Consider the following 23,834-nt stretch of genomic DNA (forward strand, 5'->3'; position numbering starts at 1 on the left):
AGCCTCGCGGAACTCGCAGAGATCTTGCGCATGTGCGATTATTGGAATTTAGTGAAGGCACTCGAACCGTATTACGCACGCATCCGCTCCACCGAGAGCATTAAATACCGCCAAACCATTCTATTGGAAGCACTCGCGACAGTGCTCCAGTAAATGGCAGTAAACATGGGGAAAACACTACAACTCCTAAACTTTAATGCATGTGGTCACCGCCTTCGGTCGTACGAGTTGGAACAGTGCCTTGTAATATATGGGATTGATGTGGCATTCATTACCGAGACTCACCTATCACCGCATCATCGATTTAATATTTGTGGTTACACCACTTACCGCACTGACCGCGCCACTCGTGGGGGCGGCACAGCCATATTAATTAAACACGGGATTCATCACCATCCGATAGAAATAACTGGCTTAGAGCACCTAGAGGCCACCAGCATAAATATTCGTAATAAAAATGCGCATGTCTGCATGTCGGCAGTATATAAACCCCCAGATAAGCCACTACTTTCTAGGGATTTAAATAAATTAATTAATCCACAGCAACACTTTTTCATCGCAGGCGATTTAAACAGCAAAAACGAAGACTGGGGATGCAAAAATACTAACCCAGCAGGCAGAAAATTATTAGATCATTCGGTAGCAAATAATTACGAAATTTTTGCTCCAGGCTCGCCAACTTGCTATCCAACGAATGGTGGCATGCCTGACATATTAGATATAGCTCTTACAAACATACCAGGTGCGCAGGTTATTTCAGAAAAATTAGATGAGCTTGACTCAGACCATTTTCCGGTACTTATTCAATTAACTTTTAATGCTCAATTTTGCGCAGCGATATTTAGCCGCACTTTTGGTATTCCCGACTGGGAAAAATTTCGCGAAGACCTGGAATTAACTTTTACAGAAACTCCAGCGATAGACACAGCAGATGAGCTCGAAACTCACGTAAAACTTTTCACCGACACAATTACAGACGTGCGCAAAAAACACACGAAAATCGTGAATAAAAGAGAATTTACGCGAATAAATTACCCAGATGTAGACATGCTAATCGTTTTAAAACGGCAGGCGCGCAACACTTATCAACGAACGAGAACACCGCAAGCTAGGACTGAATACAATCGCCTTAAAGCTCAAGTCTCGCGAAAACTTAAAGATTTAAAAATAGAAAAATACGGAAACTTAATAACAGAGTGCGCAACTCAACCTCGGCAAATGTGGCGGCTCACACGCAATTTACGAGGGAAAAATAAATTTATCTCCACACCGGCCATTGTTACAAACGCGGGCATTAAATATGACGCGATAGATAAAGCAAATGCTATAGCAGACATTTTTGAAAAACAATTTTCACCAAACGAGGACATAAACGAGCCTCAGTTTACTAGGACCACGACAGTAGCTGTTAATAACTATTTACAAATCGTTCCACAAGCCGAGCCGGAACTCGTAACAATTAAAGAGCTCTTAGAAGCTATTCACTCGCGACCAAAAAATAAAGCAGGCGGACCTGACGGAATAAATTTTGATACTTTAAAGAAATTATCATTTCAGGCTATACAATACTTTCTTAAAATAATAAATGCTATTTTTATTCTTAAATCCTACCCAGCGTCATGGAAACTAGCTAAAGTTATCACCATTCCGAAACCGGGAAAAAATGCGTCACTACCACAAAACAGGCGACCTATTAGCCTCCTAAATAGCATGAGTAAAATTTTCGAAAAAATTTTACTCAAACGACTTCAACACCATTCGGACGAACACGAAGTCATTCCAGATAACCAATTTGGTTTTAGAAGGGGCCACTCTACCTCTCACCCCCTAATTAAGCTCATTGAAGAGGCCACTGACGGTTTTAACTCACGAGCGAAATTTACTGTCGCAACGATGCTAGACGCGGAAAAAGCTTTCGACAAAGTTTGGATACCTGGCTTAATTCAAAAATTAATTACATTTAACTTTCCAGACACGTATATTCATCTGGTGGCCCACTATTTATGGCGTCGAAAATTTTTTGTATCAATAGAGGGGGCGAAATCATCCACTCGGGAGCTGACAGCAGGTGTGCCGCAGGGGTCCCCACTCTCACCCTTTTTCTATAATGTTTACACAGCCGACATCCCGCGGGAACATGCCCACGTGCAATTATATGCAGACGACACTGCAATAATATATCAATCCCCGAATTTGAAGTTTGCTTTAACCAAAGTTCAGAGGCAGCTTACCTCACTCGAACAATGGTACACTCGCTGGCGCATTAAAATAAATGGAGCCAAGTTCACAACTCTAATTTTAACTAAAAAATACACCGCCCCCGACCGCGAATTAAAAATTTTTATTCAAGCCATACCATTTGTTAAATCGGCTAGATATTTAGGTTTAACTCTAGATACCAGGCTCACCTGGAAAGTTCACACCACTAAGGTGACACAGTTTGCGCGAGGCACTTTGCGCAGCCTATACTCAATGTTTAAGGCCCCCCAATTTCCTAGAAAGAAAAAATTACAGCTGTATTTACAAATAGTTCGCCCTCAATTATTATATGCTTGCGAAATCTGGGGCTATGCAGCAAAATGCCATATCGATAAAGTACAGGTCACTCAAAATAAATTTCTTAGAGCCATTGCAGATTGCGGCTGGTACACCAGCACACTAGAAGTACACCAGCTACTCAAAGTAGAGTATGTAGAGGATTATATAAAACGGCAAAACAGGTCTTTTTATGGCCAGCTCCCTGCACATGCCAATACTTATATGAATTCACTTCCGGACTACGACCCAGCTGCACAGCGACAGTTTAAAAAACCGCGACTTGCCTAAGCCAGGTTATACTAGAATCCACACATCACATGTACGCAGGGCAACTTAGCAAACATAGCAGACGTTTCTCTCTGGCCCCGATGTGCCTGTCTACGTCCTGCGGTGCAAATAATCAACATTGGACTAGCCAATGATTGACATGCCCAGGACTCGTAAATATTGCGTCAACACTACTTTTGGCCCAGCGGGGCTCTATTTTATTGCGTCAACACTACCTTTGACCCAGCGGGGCTCTAATTATAAACCAGCGACAACTCGACCGCAGGCCCTAATTCCTTTAATTACCAAATCTTTCCTTCCCCCACCTCCTCCACTAGTCCTTGCTAGTTGTTTTCCCCAGCCATTATTAATTAATTCATTAATGTAACTTTCATTTTCTTGCTAATTCGAAATGGTCCGAAGCATGCAGGTGTAGGTTTTGACCCATGCAGCGGTCCACTGCCTGTGTGTTAGGGCTGACTCCGTATGCCTGAAGGGCGAGACCCGCCTGGCAGGCTTCACCTCCAGTGCCGGCCGCGTTTCGGAAGGCATGGGTTTTTGAATTGCGACAAAAAAAAAAAAAAAAAAAAAAAAAAACACTGGATGAGGGCATCTCTCTGCTCGAACAATAATAGAATAGGATGACATTCATTTACTAATTTCACTCTCTATTTTTCAGGTTTAGACGACAACAGCCTGGGGGCTAACTACAGCAATACTGGTTTAGCCTAACTTTGACCGAACTATACTGGAACGCAATAGTTCGGTCCTTAAGGCGGCCAGGTGTTTACTAATCTATGTAATTTCTCCTACACATCGGTAAACTTACACGATGATATGCCTGCTTGGTCAGCCGGGTATGTGCGGCCTTGGAGCTATACACTACACTCACACAACGAAATTAATTAGGCCATTTTTGCGCACACTCCACACGCCTCTAAATACAGACATCACGACACTCTCATGCATCAGTTAGCCAACTAACTGAGGGGAAAGGGTGACCTCCCCCCGCCTGACACCTACACTATTAAAAAAGGAGCCAAGCAACATGCGACAGCTATTTTACTTCTTCTGGACGGTGAGCCACCTTTAATCTTAAAATCACACACATCGCGCCCCGCCGACGTTTCCAATGATTCGATCAAAGTGACGGGGTTGCACTATTTATATTGGCGACCACATAGCGAGTTATGGGAACGTAATAGTTCCCGGTATCGCTGTCACACGCTCCCGGCCGAGCATATGAGGAAACGGCGGCAGCCCCTTCTCATTCTTTACCGCGTGCTGGTCGGAGAAGGGTCAGCCTCTCTCTTTGCCTAGCCTGGCGTTCCTAAAAAGGAAGCTCAGGTCAGTGGCCAGTGCGTAAGGTGCTAGGTCGTTAGCTAGTTAGGACGCGGCGAACAGATAGGATTACCACGCTAGTTAGGTCGGACGATACGCCTGTTGTGTGCCCTGCTTTTTTCAAGGCGGGGCACCTACTTGCGATGAGTAGTAGCGACGAGGAGATGGAGGTCGGCACCGCGACGAAGCGCACGCATGAGGGCAGCGACTCAGAGACTGAACACTCTGTTCAGTCTAAAAAACCGTCAGGGCTCCAGCCCACCACAACCGAGGACGACAACAGTGGCTTCACCACTGTTGAGCGTAGACAACGCAGGCGTAATAGCGATTCGTCACAAGCGGTACCGACACCGCAACAACGGACACCGACTGACGAGGCTCCGCGCTACAAACGCGTACCATTCGTAATCCGCAACAGTCAGGTAATCGGCAGCTTGGGCCCTGCCTTCGCGCGACTCGGCATCAAAAACCGAATGACGCTGACGAAGCGTCAAGAAGTGCGCATAACTTTTGATGGCAAATTGGACCAAGACAAAGCGACCGCTTGGTTTAAGGCAAACGATGTGCCTTTCCACACTTTCTCCCAGCCCAGCGAGCGAGGGGAAAAAGTAGTGATAAAGAATTTGAGTAAATTCACGCCGGTTGATGCGATTTCTGAGGAGCTCACCGCGCTCGGGTTTAAAGTAAATTTCATCAAACAGCTCAGTCGGCGGCTAACAGACCGCAACTCAGGGCAAGAGTTTTTCGAGCCAACACCGTCATTCGTGGTGTGCGTGGCACCTAGCGCGCACGACATCTACGCCGTCAAACAACTATACTACACAAGTGGTATAAAGATTGAGCGGTACACGACTCGCGCGGAAGACGTCCCGCTCTGTAAGAGGTGTAGTTCCTTCGGACACACCACCGGAAACTGTTCAGAAGTACCTAAATGCATCAGGTGCGCGGGTTCGCATCCCCGCAGCGAATGCCCAGTCCCAGAGGAGGCACCAAAGGTGTGCTCGAACTGTAAAGAGACAGGCCACACCGCGGCCTGGCGACAGTGCCCCGCGTTTTTGAAGATCGTAGAGTCGCGGAGACAGGCCGCCGCGGAACAGGCATCACAGAAAGCTGCGCGCACAGCCTCGCGAGCACAGCCGGCCGCACCGACGCGGGAAAGTTTCCCCCCTCCCCCCGCGCCCACCAGGGAACACGTGCACCGGGCAACAACAACAACAACAGAGCGCAGTCCGCGAAACGCACGGCCCAGCGAGCAGGCCAGCCAACCGGGCATAAATCAAACACAGGCAGTAGCTTCCACGTCATACGCGGCAGCTACGTCAGGCGTAAGCGCACCGCGGCGCACGGCAACGGAAATCGTGCAGGCTCGCGTCGAGAAGAGCCAGCAGCATAGAACAGAAACCGCGCCAGAAGCACAGCCAAATAATAATATCACTAGCCTCGCGGAACTCGCAGAGATCTTGCGCATGTGCGATTATTGGAATTTAGTGAAGGCACTCGAACCGTATTACGCACGCATCCGCTCCACCGAGAGCATTAAATACCGCCAAACCATTCTATTGGAAGCACTCGCGACAGTGCTCCAGTAAATGGCAGTAAACATGGGGAAAACACTACAACTCCTAAACTTTAATGCATGTGGTCACCGCCTTCGGTCGTACGAGTTGGAACAGTGCCTTGTAATATATGGGATTGATGTGGCATTCATTACCGAGACTCACCTATCACCGCATCATCGATTTAATATTTGTGGTTACACCACTTACCGCACTGACCGCGTCACTCGTGGGGGCGGCACAGCCATATTAATTAAACACGGGATTCATCACCATCCGATAGAAATAACTGGCTTAGAGCACCTAGAGGCCACCAGCATAAATATTCGTAATAAAAATGCGCATGTCTGCATGTCGGCAGTATATAAACCCCCAGATAAGCCACTACTTTCTAGGGATTTAAATAAATTAATTAATCCACAGCAACACTTTTTCATCGCAGGCGATTTAAACAGCAAAAACGAAGACTGGGGATGCAAAAATACTAACCCAGCAGGCAGAAAATTATTAGATCATTCGGTAGCAAATAATTACGAAATTTTTGCTCCAGGCTCGCCAACTTGCTATCCAACGAATGGTGGCATGCCTGACATATTAGATATAGCTCTTACAAACATACCAGGTGCGCAGGTTATTTCAGAAAAATTAGATGAGCTTGACTCAGACCATTTTCCGGTACTTATTCAATTAACTTTTAATGCTCAATTTTGCGCAGCGATATTTAGCCGCACTTTTGGTATTCCCGACTGGGAAAAATTTCGCGAAGACCTGGAATTAACTTTTACAGAAACTCCAGCGATAGACACAGCAGATGAGCTCGAAACTCACGTAAAACTTTTCACCGACACAATTACAGACGTGCGCAAAAAACACACGAAAATCGTGAATAAAAGAGAATTTACGCGAATAAATTACCCAGATGTAGACATGCTAATCGTTTTAAAACGGCAGGCGCGCAACACTTATCAACGAACGAGAACACCGCAAGCTAGGACTGAATACAATCGCCTTAAAGCTCAAGTCTCGCGAAAACTTAAAGATTTAAAAATAGAAAAATACGGAAACTTAATAACAGAGTGCGCAACTCAACCTCGGCAAATGTGGCGGCTCACACGCAATTTACGAGGGAAAAATAAATTTATCTCCACACCGGCCATTGTTACAAACGCGGGCATTAAATATGACGCGATAGATAAAGCAAATGCTATAGCAGACATTTTTGAAAAACAATTTTCACCAAACGAGGACATAAACGAGCCTCAGTTTACTAGGACCACGACAGTAGCTGTTAATAACTATTTACAAATCGTTCCACAAGCCGAGCCGGAACTCGTAACAATTAAAGAGCTCTTAGAAGCTATTCACTCGCGACCAAAAAATAAAGCAGGCGGACCTGACGGAATAAATTTTGATACTTTAAAGAAATTATCATTTCAGGCTATACAATACTTTCTTAAAATAATAAATGCTATTTTTATTCTTAAATCCTACCCAGCGTCATGGAAACTAGCTAAAGTTATCACCATTCCGAAACCGGGAAAAAATGCGTCACTACCACAAAACAGGCGACCTATTAGCCTCCTAAATAGCATGAGTAAAATTTTCGAAAAAATTTTACTCAAACGACTTCAACACCATTCGGACGAACACGAAGTCATTCCAGATAACCAATTTGGTTTTAGAAGGGGCCACTCTACCTCTCACCCCCTAATTAAGCTCATTGAAGAGGCCACTGACGGTTTTAACTCACGAGCGAAATTTACTGTCGCAACGATGCTAGACGCGGAAAAAGCTTTCGACAAAGTTTGGATACCTGGCTTAATTCAAAAATTAATTACATTTAACTTTCCAGACACGTATATTCATCTGGTGGCCCACTATTTATGGCGTCGAAAATTTTTTGTATCAATAGAGGGGGCGAAATCATCCACTCGGGAGCTGACAGCAGGTGTGCCGCAGGGGTCCCCACTCTCACCCTTTTTCTATAATGTTTACACAGCCGACATCCCGCGGGAACATGCCCACGTGCAATTATATGCAGACGACACTGCAATAATATATCAATCCCCGAATTTGAAGTTTGCTTTAACCAAAGTTCAGAGGCAGCTTACCTCACTCGAACAATGGTACACTCGCTGGCGCATTAAAATAAATGGAGCCAAGTCCACAAATTTAATTTTAACTAAAAAATACACCGCCCCCGACCGCGAATTAAAAATTTTTAATCAAGCCATACCATTTGTTAAATCGGCTAGATATTTAGGTTTAACTCTAGATACCAGGCTCACCTGGAAAGTTCACACCACTAAGGTGACACAGTTTGCGCGAGGCACTTTGCGCAACCTATACTCAATGTTTAAGGCCCCCCAATTTCCTAGAAAGAAAAAATTACAGCTGTATTTACAAATAGTTCGCCCTCAATTATTATATGCTTGCGAAATCTGGGGCTATGCAGCAAAATGCCATATCGATAAAGTACAGGTCACTCAAAATAAATTTCTTAGAGCCATTGCAGATTGCGGCTGGTACACCAGCACACTAGAAGTACACCAGCTACTCAAAGTAGAATATGTAGAGGAATATATAAAACGGCAAAACAGGTCTTTTTATGGCCAGCTCCCAGAACATGCCAATACTTATATGAATTCACTTCCGGACTACGACCCAGCTGCACAGCGACAGTTTAAAAAACCGCGACTTGCCTAAGCCAGGTTATACTAGAATCCACACATCCCATGTACGCAGGGCAACTTAGCAAACATAGCAGACGTTTCTCTCTGGCCCCGATGTGCCTGTCTACGTCCTGCGGTGCAAATAATCAACATTGGACTAGCCAATGATTGACATGCCCAGGACTCGTAAATATTGCGTCAACACTACTTTTGGCCCAGCGGGGCTCTATTTTATTGCGTCAACACTACCTTTGACCCAGCGGGGCTCTAATTATAAACCAGCGACAACTCGACCGCAGGCCCAAATTCCTTTAATTACCAAATCTTTCCTTCCCCCACCTCCTCCACTAGTCCTTGCTAGTTGTTTTCCCCAGCCATTATTAATTAATTCATTAATGTAACTTTCATTTTCTTGCTAATTCGAAATGGTCCGAAGCATGCAGGTGTAGGTTTTGACCCATGCAGCGGTCCACTGCCTGTGTGTTAGGGCTGACTCCGTATGCCTGAAGGGCGAGACCCGCCTGGCAGGCTTCACCTCCAGTGCCGGCCGCGTTTCGGAAGGCATGGGTTTTTGAATTGCGACAAAAAAAAAAAAAAAAAAAAAAAAACACTGGATGAGGGCATCTCTCTGCTCGAACAATAATAGAATAGGATGACATTCATTTACTAATTTCACTCTCTATTTTTCAGGTTTAGACGACAACAGCCTGGGGGCTAACTACAGCAATACTGGTTTAGCCTAACTTTGACCGAACTATACTGGAACGCAATAGTTCGGTCCTTAAGGCGGCCAGGTATTTACTAATCTATGTAATTTCTCCTACACATCGGTAAACTTACACGATGATATGCCTGCTTGGTCAGCCGGGTATGTGCGGCTTTGGAGCTATACACTACACTCACACAACGAAATTAATTAGGCCATTTTTGCGCACACTCCACACGCCTCTAAATACAGACATCACGACACTCTCATGCATCAGTTAGCCAACTAACTGAGGGGAAAGGGTGACCTCCCCCCGCCTGACACCTACACTATTAAAAATAGAGCCAAGCAACATGCGACAGCTATTTTACTTCTTCTGGACCGTGAGCCACCTTTAATCTTAAAATCACACACATCGCGCCCCGCCGACGTTTCCAATGATTCGATCAAAGTGACGGGGTTGCACTATTTATATTGGCGACCACATAGCGAGTTATGGGAACGTAATAGTTCCCGGTATCGCTGTCACACGCTCCCGGCCGAGCATATGAGGAAACGGCGGCAGCCCCTTCTCAGTCGCACATGTGTTTCCGTACCATGTGCGTCTCTGCCTGAGGACGGGAGCAGATAGCAGTTCCCGAAACGTCGCTTGTTTCTGTTTTGGTAAAACTATTGTATTTTTTTGTCTTTTCGTTTTGTCGTGTTTTTGTCTCGTTTCAACTGTTGTGCTGAATTATTTTGGTTTCAATATTTTTGTGTTGTCATCATTTGTGTGTTTTTTGTTTACTTAGTACTTTTTTCTTTGTTTTTTCTTTGTTTGTTGACCATATTTATGTTTCGGAATATTTTGTGGTGTTTATATTCTTGTTGACAACAGCAATTGTTTGCTTAATTTTGTGTGTTTTTTGTCTTTCTTGTGTATTTTTATTTATTTTATTTATTAGTTTTCTTCAACAGAAAAAGTTCTTAGCAATGGCGTATGTCCAAAAACTTACATCAAGTCATGCACCCCCATTGCACAAATCTTTTAAAGATAACAGTAAGTCTGAAGTCAGGACTATATATTTAATGGTTCAGAACCTCTTTTCCTTGTCGTAAGTGTAAAACATATTTCAGGAATGCGAGAACCTCTAGAATACAATAGCTAATTTAGCATTTTTATACGACTATTTTTTCTATATGACTGTCGTAGTCGCGTAGCCTTGTAGACATGTAGTCTTGTAGCCTTTTAGCTCAGTAACCATTCAGCCAAGTTCGAATCTGATTGGTTAATCTAAAATTCATAGGCAATAATAAACGAATGAAAATTGACTGTTGTTTAGATTCTTGTACTAAAAAAAATGTTGTTTTGACTCACGACTTATACCATCAATCATGCGTATATATGTAAGTGACAGGATCCTCATGTGAACTCTGGTTGTGGTGCAGTGTGGATCGTCTAGTTTGATTCTTCTGAAATGTTAGACCGGTATCTGGCTATTATTGTGAACTCGATGGCATCTCTACAGTCATTGACGCCGACCTTAATGAAGGCCTACCATCGACGCTGCAGACCCCGATGGTAGCGGAGATACCGGTAGTAGCTGCACTTACTGTTTCGTTACTGCAAGATTCTTTAACGAGTGTGTTTTCGCCAGCAGTAGAGACATCGGCAGGCGCTGTTCCATCGGTTGAAGGTTCGGCAGTATTTCCAGCAACATCGGAGACTTCAATGACAACGGAATTTCATTGGCATGTTCATCACACCAGTGCAAACACTATGGTAAGCCATCCACTACAACTTAAGGCGATTGGTGCACGGTAAAAAATGGTCACAGGCCCGAAAACAATGAATTTTGTATCATATGACCACTAAAGAGTCTAGATGCCTATGTGGGTGACCGTTATTATGTAGGGAGGTCAGGAGCTTAGTTCCAGCTCGTCAGTGGCGAGATGGCCTTCATACGGGAAGGGTGTTGCTGGCGGTCGCTCTGCGGCCTGCCATCTAGGAGGAATTAACAGAACCTCGAAGGTTTTATCTCCCTCTCCCTCTAACACACAGCCGATACGGTTCTATCGTGCCCGGAGGAGGGGAAGGTTTAGCAGGTTTTCTCTTTCACTCATCCTTTGCCATGGGGAGGCGGAATGGATTGTTTTTTGTCTGCAACTGCGCAGACGTCATGTGGCCACTCCCGCACTCTTCTCACTCAACTCGCTCATTCTCTCACACTATTTCAATAAATCTTTTCAAATCTTCAACATCAATACTTTAAACCATTGCGCTTCCTACGGATTAATTATATTTCATGCAAGTGCCCGAATTCAGCTGCAAAAAAATAAAATGTGTAGTCAATTTTTTTCTTCAAAAACCTTCCCAAACACTGTGTGTTAAAAAACATTCTGAAAGCCCATTTTTCTAGATAAATGGAAATTCTAAATCATCTATGCCACAAGGAAACATTGTGCTTTAATATTATGTAAAGAAAACACCTCTTAGTTTTATAGTTATGTAAAGGTGGTGTGATATGTTTTAGATGTCGCACCATCTTATTATCCATGTAGAAGAGTTACCCGAAAAGCTAACAAGACTATTGCCATGGAAATGGAGATATGGTTAAGGAAATATTTTTCAAATGTTTGTAAACAGTAAACAACATATAAAAAATCTTATAACTGTAAAATTAAAATACAAACAACCCTATAGCAAATTTAATTTCAATATGAAAAAGTCTACAATAATGTTTACAAGAAACGAAATTGCAATAGCAATACAAAAATATCGCAATTTTGTTACATTGTTAATACATATATTATTTTTAATAAAGGCAATAAAAATGACATACTCAATATTTGGAATACAATAAATACCTTAAGCCCTACATAATTGCTGCGATATTCACAATAAATGCTTTTCTTAAATATAGTCATTAAAAACATCGTAAATAAATTATGAACATACATATTATGGTGAAGGAAAGTGGACACTATCACACTGAAAAATCTTAGAGGGTAGTTTTCCTCATCTTATTTCTTTCTTTGCGTTTATGGTCTTGTTCGTTAAAATATTTCATGTTCAAATACTTGATACGCATATACGTTCTTGTCCTGACAAAACACTATATAACTTCTTCTGGATATTTATTTTCAGTAGTTCCGCAAATAATTTTAGTCAGTGATTCAAAAATCCGCTCTAGTAGTATGTGAATGGGGCTCCGAGATCAGGGTTCAGGGTGTGGAGCCGAGAGCCGGCTCCGCCATCTTGGTTTGTGACGTCACGGCGGCAAAAATTCCTCAAAATTCCTCAAAAATGACTCAAAATGACTCAAAATTTCCCGTTTTCGAGGGAAAAATTCCCGTTTCGAGGAAAAATTAGGATTTCAAAAAACCACAAATGTCTTTTGCCTTAGAAAGAACACCAATTCCTAAAATAGGCTTAAGCATCCTTAACTCAAGCCTCAGTTAAGCCATTTCTAGGAATAAGGATACCATGACCTTTGACCTTGACCCCGGCGGCCATTTTGGATCCGTCATCTTGGATCTGCCATTTTGGATGACGTCATTGTGTGTGTTCTCGAACATTCCGACGTTGTGTTTTCCGACATATTGGATCCTATTAATGCTGCAATTTTTGTTACAGTCGCCATCTTGAAATTTGGACGCCATCTTGAAAATCTTTAATTATTATCCGATTTTAATGAAAAAAATTCCAAAATTCATCAAAAAATTAACTTATTCGAATTCTGATTGATTATATCGATCATCGTCCTCGGTTCGAACCCGGTGAGTGCAAAAAAAACTAAAAATGGCGACAGGCTCCTTCCTCAATGGTGAATGCAGGCAGACTGAATCCTACCACTTTTTTTTCAAAGCATATATATCATCACCTAGTATGACGACATGTCCGCCATCTTTTCTCCGTCCGCTGGAGATCACCATCTTATTTTCGTCCGCTAGAGTGTGCCGATATCATGTAGTATATTATCTGGTCACCACACCTTTGACCTTGACCTTGAACTTTGACCTTGACCTTGAAATTTGACCTTGAACTTGAACTTTGACCTTGACCTTGAAATTTGACCTTGACCTTGAAATTTGACCTTGACCTTGAAATTTGACCTTGATCTTGAAATTTGACCTTGACCTTGAACTTTGACCTTGAACTTTGACCTTGACCTTGAACTTTCACCTTGACCTTGAATTTTGACCTTGACCTTGAAATTTGACCTTGACCTTGAACTTTGACCTTGACCTTGAACTTTGACCTTGACCTTGAAATTTGACCTTGACCTTGAAATTTGACCTTGACCTAGAAATTTGACCTTGGCCTTGAAATTTGACTTTGAACTTGAAATTTTACTTTGTCCTTGAAATTTGACTTTGTCCTTGATGTCCATCACGGATCCGTCATTTTATGTTCAGTACATGCTACCAGGAGCGACCACCTGCCGGAGTACACCATCTTGTGCGTGTACTCGTATTACCATCATGCTAGTTTTATTCTAACATGCTACAGTGCAGTAATCATTTATTACTGAGGTACCCACCATCTTAAAATTTGACCGCCATCTTGAAATCATGTAATTATTTAGCTAGAAATGCGGGAAAAATTCCAATAGTCTCCGAAAAAATCATTTATTAATTTACAAATCGAATCGATGGATCCCTGTCCACGGTTAGATTCTTGACCAGAGACAGTTGTAACTAATTATTAAATAAATGTTAGGTTCTGTTTTCCATTACCTTTCGCGGAGTTTATTAATCATTCACTCTACGAAAATCAACTCAAGTCAATATACCGGACCAACGAATTAAATCAGTGCCGATTAGCCTATTATGAAAGTCTAATTTTTCAATAATCTGAATAACATATAAGCCGTTCATGTACAAAGCCACACATATAGATCAATTGCCTTCAGTCCAAGAGACCGAGTCATGTCATTATCAGACGTATAGGCTAGTCATTTCAGGACCACATGACCTTCGTAATCCATCGTGACATTTTTATACATTCTAAAGGACCAAGTAACCTTGTAAAATATTTTAGTAACACCAAGAGGTGATAAACTAGTAAAGATTCAATCACTACATTTTGTACTACGCGCAGTCAACAAAAAAGGAAGCACCAACAACGAAAAGACAGCACCACCAACGAAAAGACAGCACATTTGGAAGCACCGACTACGAAAAGGCAGCACATTTGGAAGCACCGACAACGAAAAGGCAGCACATTTGGAAGCACCGTCATCGAAAAGGCAGCACATTTGGAAGCACCGACAACGAAAAGGCAGCACATTTGGAAGCACCGACAACGAAAAGGCAGCACCGACAACGAAAAGGCAGCACCGACAACGAAAAGGCAGCACATTTGGAAGCACCGACAACGAAAAGGCAGCAGCGACAACGAAAAGGCAGCACATTTGGAAGCACCGACAACGAAAAGGCAGCACCGACAACGAAAAGGCAGCACATTTGGAAGCACCGACAACGAAAAGGCAGCACCGACAACGAAAAGGCAGCACATTTGGAAGCACCGACAAAGAAAAGGCAGCACCGCCAACGAAAAGGAAGCACATTTGGAAGCACCGACAAAGAAAAGGCAGCACCGCCAACGAAAAGGAAGCACATTTGGAAGCACCGACAACGAAAAGACAGCACCGCCAAAGAAAAGACAGCACATTTGGAAGCACCGACAACGAAAAGGAAGCACCATCAACGAAAAGGCCGCACCGCCAACGAAAAGGAGGCACATTTGGAAGCACCGGCAAAGAAAAGGCAGCGCCGCCCACGAAAAGGAAGCACATTTGGAAGCACCGACAAAGAAAAGGCAGCACCGACAACGAAAAGGCAGCAAATTTGGAAGCACCGACAACGAAAAGGCAGCACATTTGGAAGCACCGACAAAGAAAAGGCAGCACCGCCAACGAAAAGGAAGCACATTTGGAAGCACCGACAAAGAAAAGGCAGCACCGCCAACGAAAAGGAAGCACATTTGTAAGCACCGACAACGAAAAGGCAGCACCGCCAAAGAAAAGACAGCACATTTGGAAGCACCGACAACGAAAAGGAAGCACCATCAACGAAAAGGCCGCACCGCCAACGAAAAGGAAGCACATTTGGAAGCACCGGCAAAGAAAAGGCAGCACCGCCCACGAAAAGGAAGCACATTTGGAAGCACCGACAAAGAAAAGGCAGCACCGCCAACGAAAAGGAAGCACATTTGGAAGCACCGACAACGAAAAGGCAGCACCATCGACGAAAAGGAAGCACATTAATTTGTCATTGACTGCAATATTCATTGGTTCCAATATTCATTGGCTCCAATATTCATTGGCTCCAATATTCATTGGCTCCAATATTCAATGGCTCCAATATTCATTTACTCCAATATTCATTGGCTCCATCAGTCATTGACACCTACAGTCTTTTGGTTCCAAAAGTCTTTTGGCCCCAAATATATTAGGCTAGAATTCTTCGAGTCTAAGAGACTATGAGACCACATGGCTACAGAACTACGTGACTACGAATCTTCAAGTTTACGAGACTGCGAGGCTACAGAGCTACGAAGCCTCTAGTACACAGGTTTACGTGACTGCGAGGATACAGGACTACCAGTCTGCATGAGTACTTGACTACGAAGCTACTCGTCTACAAGGCTACAATTACAGCATCTGTTTTCGTCAGAATTTTCTCTTTTGCTCCAACTGCACCACCAGCATTATGTTATAAGATTACAAGGCCGCCTGCTTACGTAGCTTCAAGTCTACGAGGATACTTGGATACGTAGCTTCAATTCTACGAGGTCCTAAGACTTCATGACTACGCGACTTCGAGCCATGAGGTTACGAGATTACGTGACTACGAATCTTCATGTTTACGAGACTGCGAGGCTACAGAGCTACGAAGCCTCTAGAAAACGAGTTTACGTGACTGCGTGGATACAGGAATACAAGTCTGCATGAGTTCTTGACTACGAAGCTACGTAAGCAAGTAGCTTTGTAATCTTATAACATAATGCTGATGGCGTAGATGTAGCAAAAGAGAAAATTCCATCGAAGACAGATGTGTCAATTGGAGCCTTGCAGACGAGTAGCTTCGTAGTCAAGAACTCATGCAGACTTGTTTTCCTGTATCCACGCAGTCACGTAAACTCGTTTTCTAGAGGCTTCGTAGCTCTGTAGCCTCGCAGTCTCGTAAACATGAAGATTCGTAGTCACGTAATCTCGTAACCTCATGGCTCGAAGTCGCGTAGTCATGAAGTCTTAGGACCTCGTAGAATTGAAGCTACGTATCCAAGTATCCTCGTAGACTTGAAGCTACGTAAGCAGGCGGCCTTGTAATCTTATAACATAATGCTGGTGGTGCAGTTGGAGCAAAAGAGAAAATTCTGACGAAAACAGATGCTGTAATTGTAGCCTTGTAGACGAGTAGCTTCGTAGTCAAGTACTCATGCAGACTGGTAGTCCTGTATCCTCGCAGTCACGTAAACCTGTGTACTAGAGGCTTCGTAGCTCTGTAGCCTCGCAGTCTCGTAAACTTGAAGATTCGTAGTCACGTAGTTCTATAGCCATGTGGTCTCATAGTCTCTTAGACTCGAAGAATTCTAGCCTAATATATTTGGGGCCAAAAGACTTTTGGAACCAAAAGACTGTAGGTGTCAATGACTGATGGAGCCAATGAATATTGGAGTCAATGAATATTGGAGCCATTGAATATTGGAGCCAATGAATATTGGAGCCAATGAATATTGGAACCAATGAATATTGCAGTCAATGACAAATTAATGTGCTTCCTTTTCGTCGATGGTGCTGCCTTTTCGTTGTCGGTGCTTCCAAATGTGCTTCCTTTTCGTTGGCGGTGCTGCCTTTTCTTTGTCGGTGCTTCCAAATGTGCTTCCTTTTCGTGGGCGGTGCTGCCTTTTCTTTGCCGGTGCTTCCAAATGTGCTTCCTTTTCGTTGGCGGTGCGGCCTTTTCGTTGATGGTGCTTCCTTTTCGTTGTCGGTGCTTCCAAATGTGCTGTCTTTTCTTTGGCGGTGCTGCCTTTTCGTTGTCGGTGCTTCCAAATGTGCTTCCTTTTCGTTGGCGGTGCTGCCTTATCTTTGTCGGTGCTTCCAAATGTGCTTCCTTTTCGTTGGCGGTGCTGCCTTTTCTTTGTCGGTGCTTCCAAATGTGCTGCCTTTTCGTTGTCGGTGCTGCCTTTTCGTTGTCGGTGCTTCCAAATGTGCTGCCTTTTCGTTGTCGGTGCTGTCTTTTCGTTGTCGGTGCTTCCAAATGTGCTGCCTTTTCGTTGTCGGTGCTGCCTTTTCTTTGTCGGTGCTTCCAAATGTGCTTCCTTTTCGTGGGCGGTGCTGCCTTTTCTTTGCCGGTGCTTCCAAATGTGCTTCCTTTTCGTTGGCGGTGCGGCCTTTTCGTTGATGGTGCTTCCTTTTCGTTGTCGGTGCTTCCAAATGTGCTGTCTTTTCTTTGGCGGTGCTGTCTTTTCGTTGTCGGTGCTTCCAAATGTGCTTCCTTTTCGTTGGCGGTGCTGCCTTTTCTTTGTCGGTGCTTCCAAATGTGCTTCCTTTTCGTTGGCGGTGCTGCCTTTTCTTTGTCGGTGCTTCCAAATGTGCTGCCTTTTCGTTGTCGGTGCTGCCTTTTCGTTGTCGGTGCTTCCAAATGTGCTGCCTTTTCGTTGTCGGTGCTGCCTTTTCGTTGTCGGTGCTTCCAAATGTGCTGCCTTTTCGTTGTCGCTGCTGCCTTTTCGTTGTCGCTGCTGCCTTTTCGTTGTCGGTGCTTCCAAATGTGCTGCCTTTTCGTTGTCGGTGCTTCCAAATGTGCTGCCTTTTCGATGACGGTGCTTCCAAATGTGCTGCCTTTTCGTTGTCGGTGCTTCCAAATGTGCTGCCTTTTCGTAGTCGGTGCTTCCAAATGTGCTGTCTTTTCGTTGGTGGTGCTGTCTTTTCGTTGTTGGTGCTTCCTTTTTTGTTGACTGCGCGTAGTACAAAATGTAGTGATTGAATCTTTACTAGTTTATAACCTCTTGGTGTTACTAAAATATTTTACAAGGTTACTTGGTCCTTTAGAATGTATAAAAATGTCACGATGGATTACGAAGGTCATGTGGTCCTGAAATGACTAGCCTATACGTCTGATAATGACATGACTCGGTCTCTTGGACTGAAGGCAATTGATCTATATGTGTGGCTTTGTACATGAACGGCTTATATGTTATTCAGATTATTGAAAAATTAGACTTTCATAATAGGCTAATCGGCACTGATTTAATTCGTTGGTCCGGTATATTGACTTGAGTTGATTTTCGTAGAGTGAATGATTAATAAACTCCGCGAAAGGTAATGGAAAACAGAACCTAACATTTATTTAATAATTAGTTACAACTGTCTCTGGTCAAGAATCTAACCGTGGACAGGGATCCATCGATTCGATTTGTAAATTAATAAATGATTTTTTCGGAGACTATTGGAATTTTTCCCGCATTTCTAGCTAAATAATTACATGATTTCAAGATGGCGGTCAAATTTTAAGATGGTGGGTACCTCAGTAATAAATGATTACTGCACTGTAGCATGTTAGAATAAAACTAGCATGATGGTAATACGAGTACACGCACAAGATGGTGTACTCCGGCAGGTGGTCGCTCCTGGTAGCATGTACTGAACATAAAATGACGGATCCGTGATGGACATCAAGGACAAAGTCAAATTTCAAGGAAAAAAAAAATTTCAAGGTCAAAGTCAAATTTCAAGGCAAGGTCAAATTTCTAGGTCAAGGTCAAATTTCAAGGTCAAGGTCAAATTTCAAGGTCAAGGTCAAAGTTCAAGGTCATGGTCAAATTTCAAGGTCAAGGTCAAAATTCAAGGTCAAGGTCAAAGTTCAAGGTCAATGTCAAATTTCAAGATCAAGGTCAAATTTCAAGGTCAAGGTCAAAGTTCAAGGTCAAATTTCAAGGTCAAGGTCAAATTTCAAGGTCAAGGTCAAATTTCAAGGTCAAGGTCAAAGTTCAAGTTCAAGGTCAAATTTCAAGGTCAAGGTCAAAGTTCAAGGTCAAGGTCAAAGGTGTGGTGACCAGATAATTATACTACATGATATCGGCACACTCTAGCGGACGAAAATAAGATGGTGATCTCCAGCGGACGGAGAAAAATGGCGGACATGTCGTCATACTAGGTGATGATATATATGCTTTGAAAAAAAAGTGGTAGGATTCAGTCTGCCTGCATCCGCCATTGAGGAAGGAGCCTGTCGCCATTTTTAGTTTTTTTTGCACTCACCGGGTTCGAACCGAGGACGATGATCGATATAATCAATCAGAATTCGAATAAGTTAATTTTTTGATGAATTTTGGAATTTTTTTCATTAAAATCGGATAATAATTAAAGATTTTCAAGATGGCGTCCAAATTTCAAGATGGCGACTGTAACAAAAATTGCAGCATTAATAGGATCCAATATGTCGGAAAACACAACGTCGGAATGTTCGAGAACACACACAATGACGTCATCCAAAATGGCAGATCCAAGATGACGGATCCAAAATGGCCGCCGGGGTCAAGGTCAAAGGTCATGGTATCCTTATTCCTAGAAATGGCTTAACTGAGGCTTGAGTTAAGGATGCTTAAGCCTATTTTAGGAATTGGTGTTCTTTCTAAGGCAAAAGACATTTGTGGTTTTTTGAAATCCTAATTTTTCCTCGAAACGGGAATGTTTCCTTCGAAAACGGGAAATTTTGAGTCATTTTGAGTCATTTTTGAGGAATTTTGAGGAATTTTTGCCGCCGTGACGTCACAAACCAAGATGGCGGAGCCGGCTCTCGGCTCCACACCCTGAACCCTGATCTCGGAGCCCCATTCACATACTACTCGCTCTTTTTTGCACAAATTGTTGCCATGAATATTATCAAAACACATTTCAGCGATCTTTATTAATTCAAAAAATTCATTAGTGGGACATTTTAAGTTACCCTTTGATTGTACATATTGTATCCAGCTATCGTCCTCCGGATTGAAATCCGTAGTGCCAAGGTCAGGATATTTATTTCTGAAACGGTGAGCTATATAGCCAGAAACATATTTCAGCCCTTCAAGAGAAATTTCATCACTTGAAAGGGGCCTGGCCTCTAAATCTAAGTCTATTTCTTCCATGTCAGCAATATCTATTTCATTTAAAGGTGATTTCTCTTGAAATGTATTTGTAAAATACATTTCCTTGCACAAAAGTAGTTCTGTAATTTCATTCTGATAAGCACTGTCCTGTTCCATTTCATTTGACGAAAAATCACTTACCAAACACATTTCGTCTGTCTTCTCATCCGTGTTTTTCCGTTCAGCAAAAACTGCTGCAGAATGTTTTCACAATATGTAGTTTATAATTCTGTATTTAAAGTAAATGGGCGACAGATGCGTATTTTATTACATGCTTTATATTAGCTTCACCTATATGTTTGTTTGTCTGTCCGTCTGTAACTCTTTCGACTAAGAGTGAGTGGCTCATCACTGTAAAATGTCCCACCATTTTCATTACGTTCGTTAGCCGAGCGGTCTAAGGCGCGCGACTTCTGAGACGTCAGCTATCATATTCAGCGATCGTGGGTTCTACTCCCGGCCACGCCGGAAAAAAAAATGTTTTTTTTTCTTTCTTTTTTTTCTGGTTAATTCTAAGATTATATCAATACATCTAACTGTAAATGATTCGGAGAGACTTTTACCATTTCTTTGTGACGTTGCAACTGCAAATAGTTATCTCAGATGGTAATAGGTAGTGTCGGTAACTCATTTCCCTATGATAATTATACATAAATATAGTTTAAAAAACTAAAAAAAAACATGCTTTTAAAGAATATCAAACTAAAAAGTTAAAAATAAATATAGTTTAAAAAACTAAAGAAACATGCTTTTAAAGATTATCAAACTAAAAAGTTAAAAATAATTTTAAAATTTAATTTATGACAATAGTATATAAGCAATACTAGTATAAATGAGAAAAAAGCATGGGGCGCTTAATATACAAAAAATATGGCACAAAGCGCCTCAAGTTCGTATATAAATAACGTTTTAAGTTTTAATTTACGTCCAGATTTTCTACATTGTTGTTATTTACGAGCTGTCAAGATGGCGGAAATGTCATAATTTCAAATGGCGGAAGGCTGTAACGAAAGTGCAACCGACATTTTTTAGGCATTCAATGAAGTTGACACCATAACGGAAATTGCAACACACAAGAGAGGTACATTCGATTCCAAGATGGCGAAAAGTTCTAGAAAACCAAATGGTCAATGTTATGTCATAACTTAAGTTGGCGGAATCCAATATGACAGCCAGGGCCAAAGTCAAACGTCAAGGTCATCCAATATGGCCGCCGTTAGATCACAATACAAGATGGCGGTCGACTCCTTTCGGCTCCTCCTGGTGAACCCGGTTCCCGGAGCCTTTTTTTGGACTACTTAAATATAAATACATTTATGAATTTTATAAAATTACTGTTGTAAGAAAAATTAAGCTGAATTGATGAGTATCTACTGTTGCCTAATGTTTATAAAACATAAATAACTGTAACTATTCGAAATTATGGCTCTTTTTTGCAGCAATTATATTTAATTTTGATATGTTGTTATTTATATTTATAGATAAAAAAATATGCAAAATAAACTTTACAAGAGTAGATTTTCAACAATAGGTACACGAGCACAAAAAAGTTCGATTTAGCATCAGCTTATTTCCCGTTGTTATTTTGCAGGCCATACTTTAGTGAACTCTTTATTCACTTCATAAAAACGTGTTATTGGCACGCATCAAGGGACCGGCCTAGCCTGGAGTGTATGTGTGTTAGTGAGGCGGAATGATAAGGAAGACTCGCTGGTGGTTCGAGCGCGGTATCGGCTTGAAACGCCAGGCTCTAAACTGGCGCGCAGTTTTCTCGTCGTGCGTAGGACAACTATGACATTTGAGTGGTAACCATAAAATTATATGGCGGAGAACTGAAGATAAAGGTATAATGCAAAAGTCTGGTAACGGATTTATCGGGCCTAAAAATCATTATGAAAACACGCTTCTGAAACTACAGTTTAAAAACGAAACACGGAACCAGAATTACTCATCCGCTCTCAGCGTATTTTAAGATTACTGTCGTCAACAGACAGCACTGAGATATCTTGATTAGTTTCCAAATAGCGTGGTTTCTTCTGAATATCTGTTCACCGTATGAGTGTCCGGTTAGGCGTAACCCTTAAGCACGTAGACGCTATATACAGCATGTCCATAAATGAATGTCCTAGATATTTTTAATAGTATCGACTGTAAGTGTTGTAGACTTCACAATTAAAGAGTAACTCAAACAGTTTTAGATAAGCGCATGCGCGACTACTACTTTGTTTATTTCTGCTTGCAGCGCAACCAACGCAGAATTGGCGACTCCTCCGCGTAAAGCATTTTGGGTTCTGCAATTTGTCAAGAGTGAATCTGCAATAATTTCAGGATTCTCTTTGTACGACCGTTGGATTGGTCGTAATGGTCGAGACGACAGAGCTCTTTCTTGAATACCGAGTAGATATACGTTCCACCGCTACCTAAAGATTTGCCAGAGTTGAGAAAACAGAATTGAAGAGGCTATTGCTTCCATCACTCCAGACTTGTTAACCAAAGTGAGGGAAGAATTTGACTTTAGGTTGGATGTATGCCGTATAACTAAAAGGTGCACATATTGAACATTTGCAAGAAAAACTCTGTTAGTTTACATTTAATTTGATTTGTTACATATAGTCTAAATTAAACTGTTATAGTATACAAATGAAACTTGGATACTCTTTTGTGGATACTCTGTATTATCTTAAAAAAAGAGAACTAGTGTATATCATCCGTTAATTATTTTCTGAAGAGGATGTACACACAGAGGCCGACGGCTCCAGTAGCAGTGGGCAGCTACGTCTGCGTCGACCACTGCGCTCCCGAGGCCGACTGCCATGGGAAGCCTACGATTCACTCGTCCTTCTGGACATACCCGAATACTCACGTTGGCAATACTTCTTTAAACAGACGAGAGAGCCAAACCCGAAGTTCCCCGAAGTTCATGCTTGCTTTTTTTTCGCGTATCACAACAGGTGTATTTATTTGGGGGAAACAGTTTACATGATTTCTCAGTATCTTTAATGTAGCTATCCTAACCAAATCAACCGTCCACAATGTTTTAAAGTATTTATAATGTAGCTAACCTAACCTAATTGACTATTAGTTATCATGAGTTGTATATTTATTTACAATGAACAAAAAAAAATAACCCGAAGATGCACGATCGAGCGTTTGGCTCTCTCGTCTGTTGAAAGAAGGCTTGCCAACGTGAGTATTCGGGTATGTCCAGAAGGACGAGTGAATCGTAGGCTTCCCAACTGCCATCAGACCCGCGCATGTTGGCCTCACGGTCGCATTGCTATGACGTCAGCTGTTCTGACACGCGGAACAGTTTCAGTCGCTGATTGCGACCGCGATCTTTGCTCCCGCACTTTGCAACTGCGCCGCAGCTATCCACTTCCTCTCCACGCAGCAGACGAGGAACAATGCGAGGTAATAAGCGTGGGTGACGAGACCACCGTCACGTACCCATTCTCGAGCTGCGATGCGAGCCTCCTCCACTTACTTGGAGATCGCCACACGGGAGAGAACATCGTAAAAAAGAATGATGTGTTTGAACGTTTCTGGAAATAAAAGGAAAAAAAAAAAGAGCGCGTGATGGAGGTGAAACTTCCCAGCTTCGTGACCGCGAGGCTGACACTGCTCACTGTTGGATATTA

The sequence above is a fragment of the Bacillus rossius genome, chromosome 10 (assembly GCF_032445375.1).
Source record: "Bacillus rossius redtenbacheri isolate Brsri chromosome 10, Brsri_v3, whole genome shotgun sequence".
Taxonomy (NCBI): Eukaryota; Metazoa; Arthropoda; class Insecta; order Phasmatodea; family Bacillidae; genus Bacillus; species Bacillus rossius.